Below are 7,314 nucleotides of genomic sequence, written 5' to 3'. Positions count from 1 at the left end.
CAAAAAGCCCACGCGAACTCGGCTACCTAACTAAATAATTTAGACAAATAGTGTGTTTGTGAACAAGAATTATAATTAATGTCAGGAAGCGGCCAGAAATCACTGTGCAAAAATAAAATAACAAAAAGTCCTGCAAGATACTCTCAAAATAAAAAAAATGTTTGTTACAAAACATAATATTCAAATGCTTAGGGGGAAAATGTCACAGATGTCACCGTGTTCGCCGCACGAAGACCTGGCTGAAATTTCGTTTCACCGAGTTCTTGCTTCTTCCATAGACTCTCCGAACCCCACGGGGCAAATATCCTGATATGTTCCCATACAAAGGAGCCTTTAGTCGCATCTTAGCAACCAGCGAGAGTTTCAGGGTCTGAGTTTCTGAGACTCCGAGCGCTTTGTCAAATACAAGCAGGAACGGTAGCAAGGAGCCCAGAGACTCAAACTAACTCTGTGGCTGGGGAGGAGCGACACAGCCAAAATTCTGGGGACTGGGAAATAGAGTCCGGGATGACTTTGTGAACGGACTCATGCCTCCCCTCTTGACTGTCTATCACTTTGCTCTCCACCAGAGAAAGCATGTAGTGCCCTCATTTCTGTGTTTTCTCTGGGAGAAAAAAGAGCCAAAATCCAGGGGTGAGAACCAGAGGCTGAGGCAAAAAAGACCCCACAAATAATCCCATATGTTCTGTCTTGTGGACAGAACAAAACCACACCTGCACTCTTGGCTGGTCATCAAGTTGCTCTCCACCAAAGGAAGCATGCAGTGCCTTCATTTCTGGGTTTTCTCTGGGAAAGAAAAGAGCCAAAATCTAGGGGTGAGAACCAGTGGCAGAGACAAAAAAGACCCCCCAAATTATCTCCTATATATCTTGTGGACAGAACCGAACCACACCTGCACTGTTGGCTGGTCATCAAGTTGCTCTCCACCAAAGGAAGCATGCAGTGCCTTCATTTCTATGTTTTCTCTGGGAAAGAAAAGAGCCAAAATCCAGGGGTGAGAACCAGTGGCAGAGACAAAAAAGACTCTACAAATCACCTCCTTTATGACTTGCGGACAGTACAGAACCATACCTGCAGTCTTTGCAGCAGTCTCCAGCACAGTGATTCCTGGTCTATTGTGTAACCTCCAGATGGGAGCTGGAGATCTCCTGGGATTACAACTGATCTCCAGGCAACAGAGATCAGTTCACCTGGAGATGGCGAACTCTATGGCATTATAACCCATTGTTGTCCTCTCCTCCCCGACCCCAGTTTGATCCCAAAATCTCCAAGTATTTCCCTGCCTGAAGCTGTCAACCCTATTGTTGGCTTAGAATCTGGGAGACTCAGGTTGGCATGTTTAAGACCAACAAAGTTTAATTCTGGTTCTACCTTGCAGGGTTCTTGTGAGGATAAAATGGAGGGCAGGAGAATGATATAAGCCACCATGGTTCCCCACTGGGGAGAAAGGCAGAGTCAATAAATAAGGGAACACAGGTGAGGAAGAAAGGGCGATGGGTGAAACTTTACCCCAAACTTCAGACTTCTTTAGATGAGTCAGCTGCCCTTCTGGTTTCATAAACCGTTCATGTATGTCAAATATTGCCTTACATTAAATATAGACACCTCCGTGGGTATTAATGTTTCCTATCAAAGGCTACCGGGGAGGATCCTTGGAGAGCAAATTAGCTGAAGATCAGAAACCATTTCTGACCACGGATGCGTGTCCTTTAAAACTCTTTGCTAGAATGAGACACTAAATTTCAAATTCACTTAGGATCCTTCTGGTGAGTAAAGGAGGGGGAAGCCTTCTTTCGGGCCACGCAAACTGTAGCATGGACAATTCAGCAGCACTTGGCAAAGACCCTACAAGGGGCCTTGGAGGAGTTGTGCAATTAGCACAGATTAGGAACTTCCCGATGTTTTTAAAATAAACTCCTCCTGCATCCTGATCGGCTGAATTTGAGTCTTCCTGCTCCCTCCACACTTCCTTTCTCTTTGCCTGAATCACAGTCAGTTAAACTGTTAGGACTATTTCTCTCTCCCCTTTATAAAGATGTTTCCCTTTTCCATGAAGCTACTTATTCTTGGAGCAGTCTGTGCTCTGCTCATCCTTTGTATGTTTAAACTCTGCCAGCAACTGCCAGTGTGGGTGGCTTTCCCACGAATGCGGTCTCCGCTTCGGGGCATCTTCGTTTCTTTGTTCCTGCACTACGACAGCCGTCTGGCACGCCGTCAGAGCGAGAGGCATCCGACAGTCTCCCTGGCTTCGCACCACAGACTGCAGGACCAGAAGGTGGAATTTGCAGGTGCTTTTGCAGGCCTTTCCCAAATGCCTTCGCTCTCCTTCTGTCATGCAGCGTGCTGTATCTCAGAGCAGTTCCTCCCCATTTCCCCACATGTGTGCGTGTGCACCCGTAAACGCATCTGTGCACACTGCCCCCCCCCTTTAAACACCGTTGCAGACAGAGAGTCTCACGCTGCAGGAAAGGCACGAAGGGCCCAGGAAGAATGAATAAAACCAGCGTTTTTCGAATGCATAAGCAGGCAGAGTTTATAAATGACACACACACGCACACACAGGTCGGTATCCAGCCCATCCTATAAACCAGGGCGATGGCTGAATGTAGCGAGTGTTTGCCAAGAGGGCCTAATAATTTCATTTCTGCAGTTTTTGGTCTTCAGAGCCTGGGCACACAAAGGCTTAGTGTCTGGAGAAAGGCTCAGGGTGGGGGCGAGGGAGACAGGGCTATTGAGCCCCCCTTGTCTCAAGGGGGTCTAATCATTAATGAATGCACAACCCAAATCAGTAGGGTTACCACCCTCCAGGTGTTGGCTGGAGATCACCTGGAATTCTAAGGGGTCTCCAGGTGACAGAGATCAGTTGGCCGCTTTGGCAGGGGGGCTCTATGGCATATGCCCCACGGAAGACTCTCCCCTCCTGACAGTCAGAGGGGTTTCTCAGTGGAACAGGCTTCCTCGGGACGTGGGGAGGGGGGTTGTCCATCTGTGGAGATTTTTAAGCAGAGGCTTGGTAGCCTTCCAACAGAGAGGTTGATTCTGTGAAGGTTCAAGGGGGTGGCAGGTGACAGTGGGTGAGCGATAGGGTTAGAATCATAGAATCATAGAGTTGGAAGGGACCTCCTGGGTCATCTAGTCCAACCCCCCTGGACTGTGCGGGACACTCACAACCCGGTAAGGTTGTGAGTGCCCTGCACAGTGCAGGGGGTTGGACTAGATGACCTAGGAGGCCCCTTCCAACTCTATGATTCTGTGAACCTCTCCCCACACCACACCCTCCTCAGGCTCCCAACCCAAAGCTGGCAACCCAGCAAATTGATCCGAGATTTTCTCTCTCCGTAGGGACCATCTAGGAGACATTTTACTTGATCCGCAGGTATGAAATGGAAGATGCTCTTTCTGGGGCCAGCTGTTGGGTCCCGAAATACAAAAGAGAACCAGGGAAAGGGAGGAGCAGCCAGTCACCCCCTTTTGAGTCTTGGGCTCTACAGCCCTGGAACTGCTGCTATTGATCCGCACCATCTGTGAGGGGAACTGCTAAATTGCAGAAGCAAACCTCTCTAATCCAGGATCAGGAAACGGAAAAGACTCAGGTGCTAAATCAGTCCTGGTGAGGCTGCTGCTTTTCCCCGTTCCTATTTGTCACCTTTTTGTGTTTCCATGGCCAGCCACCTCTGCTTCTCCCTGGCCTTGAAAGCCCCTTGCTGGGGTCACCATAAGTCTTGGTTGGAAGACCACCAAGGAAGGCTCCGCCAGGGAAGGCCGTGGCTAACTTAAATGAGGATGACTTTAGGAGGACTCTTTACTTAAAAAATTCAGAGCCGATTTCCAGGGATGCGACGGGGAAGCTGCCAGTGTGTAAATAAAGAGCTACCTCCTACCTCTGACTCCATTACAAGCTCACCGGCTTCCTAATTAAATCTTAGGCTGGGAATAATTGCAGCTGCTTGTAATGGAGGCTGCTTTCGCCTCCGGTTCAAGAAAAGAGTCGTTAAAAAGCTTTTTCGGCTCTTGCCGTTGACATGCGAGACAGCTAATTGGGCAGCTAATAGATTTCGAATTAAACTGGCTCCTGAATATCAGGCCCCCATTAGATCTGTGGCCGTCTCCTTTTCCACGGGAGAAAGCCCTCGCTGCTGTGGCTGTTTTCTTTTTGAAACAGATGCAAAGGTAGTAACGGCAGGGCTTGTGCCTGAGCTGCTGGGAATAGTGAGGGGGAGGCAAGCCATCCCAAGACCCTGGAGCCCTGGAAGAAAAGAGCGGAGCGGGGGATCTCGTTGGATCAATAGCCACTATGTTAGACTATACAGGGAAGAAGAAGAAGAGGAGGAGGAGTTGGGTTTTTAGATTCTGCTTTTCACTCCCCGAAGGAGTCCCAACGAGGTTGACTCATGTCTTTCCCTTCCTGTCCCCACAACAGACGCCCTGTGAGGGAGGTGGGGCTGAGAGAGCTCTAAGAGAACTGCTTTGTGAGATGAGCAAAAAGAGAGCTGTGATGAGCTCCAGGTCACCTAGCTGGCTGCCTGTGGAGGCTTGGGGACTCTGTGTGTGGCATTATACCCGGCAGAAGACTCTCCCTACTTATGATCTGCAGGTTTTTAAACTCAAGAGATGAACAGAGTTGGTGGGCCCTTCTCTGCCTCTGTGTAGGCTTGTCCTACAGCCCCCCCCCAATTCTTCACTTGTCCCCCTACTACCCAAAGACTCCTCAGCACCCCCCTGAATCCCCCCACCGCTCTTGGAAGGATCCCACTTGGGGAACTACTGTCCACTTTGGGGACCCCTAGTGTAGCCAACCCCAGGACTTCCTTGGGGGTCTCTCATCCAGGGACTAGCCAGGGCTGACCGCGCTTAGCTTCCAAGGTTAGATGAAATTGGATTATCCCGGGTCATCCAGGTCGAGAAGAAAGCCATTGCCTGCCTCCGTTTTGGATGCTTCCAAGGTCTGCTGAGAAGAGGTTAGCCTGGATCTCCCTGGTCGTCTCCCACCCGAATTCTGAGCAGGGCTGAGATGGGGCTAGCCGGGCCCACCCGTTGCCTGCCTCTGGGTAATGACGTTGGATGCCCTTGGTGGTCTCCCATCTAAATATGGGCCAAGGTTGACCCTGCTTGGCTTCTAAGATTTGATCAGACCAGGCTAGCCAGGTCAGAAGGGCCCGATTGGTCTCCACCAGTGAGGGAGCTTTCCCCGCCAGCAGACCTGGACTGCGGCATCAGACGCAGCACAACATGGCCCTTGTAGTATAATTTTATCGGTTTCCTTTACATCTGCTTTCTGTTTCCTTCACGCAGGACCCCGCCGTATCTTTTGTGTGCTCACTAGAATCCTGAGTAGTTAATTCCTTCTTATTCTTCGAAATGAAAAGAGGAGGAAAATTAAAAATCGATTTCAAAGACGCGACGCTGCCTTAATAGCAGAGCACGGGGAGGGTTTTAAACAGATATTTTGCTTTCATCTGACAGAGATGCCATTACCCTTGAAAAGCAAAATATTTCAGAGGAGGTGGAATGAGGAAATGAAATCTGGACCCCCGTCTGCATCAGAAATAATTCCCAAAATGATGTCAGTAAATGGATTTGTCTCGACAAATTGTGAAAGATTCCATGAACAAACAGCGATTCAGTTTGTAGCAGCAACACTTCTTTTTTCAGAAAAGGGGTGGGCAGGAGCTGTTCGTGTTTCCCTCACTCTGGGTCAGGGAGAGCTTTGGGGTTCTTTTCAAAAAAAGACTGTTTTAAATGTTTAATGGGGGGACATTGAATCAAAATTCAGGTTTCCAGGAAGGTTAGTTGCACAGGTGGAAACGCCCTGCAAAGCAATCAAGCCTAGGATGCTAGAAGGGGGAGGGGAAGGGGTCCTAGAGGCCATCCAGTCCAGCTCCCTGCTCAAGGCAGGATCAGCAGTAAGCCTCTGCCCAGCCGCTGCTTGAAGTCCGCCAGTGAGGGGGCGAGCCCACCTAGGCATGTGCACACACACAAAAATCACACCAAACTGATTCAGACCAAATCCAAATCTCACGAATGACAATTCAGTCAATTCGATCAATCAATTCGGCTGAATCTGGTTCTTTTTCTGTGCTCGATGCACATGGTCCCCCCCCCTTCCCAGGCAGACGGGCATACCAAGCTTTGCCTGCAAGGCTTGGGGAGGCACTCAAAAGGTTCAGCCACCCTGTCATTATCATTTGGTGCCCCCCCATGCCCCCCCAAGGATCACGGGCAGCTTTGCCTGCGAGATCTGGCAACACATCCAAAAGGTTCGGCACGTCTGCCATCTTCAGGTCTGTATCCATTCTGTTAGCAGCCAGTTACGAAAACAGAATATCAAGGCAGATTGAAAAGGGCCTCTACACGTGCACAGGTGTTATCCCCTTGAACGGAATATCTCTGTCTTCACCTGGCAGCTGCCCTCTGACCCCTTCCATCCCTTTGTCCTTTCTCTCCGCACATGGCCCTTCTCGGGGATACAGGTTTCCGCAGATCTCACACACCTGATAACTGAATAAGCTGGCCATCTGTGATAGGGGAAGCCAGCTCGGTGTCATGATTAAGAGTGCGGACTTCTAATCTGGTGAGCCAAGTTTGATTCCGCACTCCCCCACATGCAGCCAGCTGGGTGACCTTGGGCTAGTCACAGCCCTGATAAAGTTGTTCTGACCGAGCAGGGCTCTCTCAGCCTCACCCACCTCACAGGGTGTCTGTTGTGGGGAGAGGAAAGGGAAGGCGAATATAAGTTGCTTTGAGCCTCCTTCAGGTAGAGAAAAGCGACATCTAAGAACCAACTCTTCTTCTTAGATTAGGCTTCTGCATTTTCTTTCGAATGCAACCTGAATAGATCTCCTTGCATAAATGTATATTTTTACCTTTCTTTGAGATCTGCGTCTTGGGAGATTTATTGGCCGCACTCAGCATCCCAGTTCTATGCCTGGGCAAACTCTGCTATATTAAAATATCCCCATGCTCCCCTCCCCAAATCTCCAGGAATCTCCCAAGCTGGACTTGCCAACTCTAAGCCGGAAGGTGCACAAAACCTTTATTTTATACAGCCAACCTCTCTAGCTGCCAAACAGGCAGGATTTTTCCTAGTGTTGGAGATCCCCATAAAATCGCACAATAAATTCTGCACCCAAGTGCAAGCGCCAGTTTCCCCGTGGAAATCTCACTTCGTTTGTGGAACCCAAAGCCAGCACCTGAATCCAGAGGCTGAGTCTCCAACGGGTGGACTCTGGTAGCCAATTGGCTTCTCTACCTGTAACACGCTGCCTGGATCTGTTCTGCAGGTTGGGTTGCCAACAGAGGGTTGGGAGATTCCTG

Source organism: Paroedura picta, chromosome 11 (genome assembly GCF_049243985.1).
Source record: "Paroedura picta isolate Pp20150507F chromosome 11, Ppicta_v3.0, whole genome shotgun sequence".
Lineage (NCBI taxonomy): Eukaryota > Metazoa > Chordata > Lepidosauria > Squamata > Gekkonidae > Paroedura > Paroedura picta.
The sequence above is the reverse complement of the archived record's forward strand: the minus strand, read 5'-3'. Positions refer to the sequence as shown.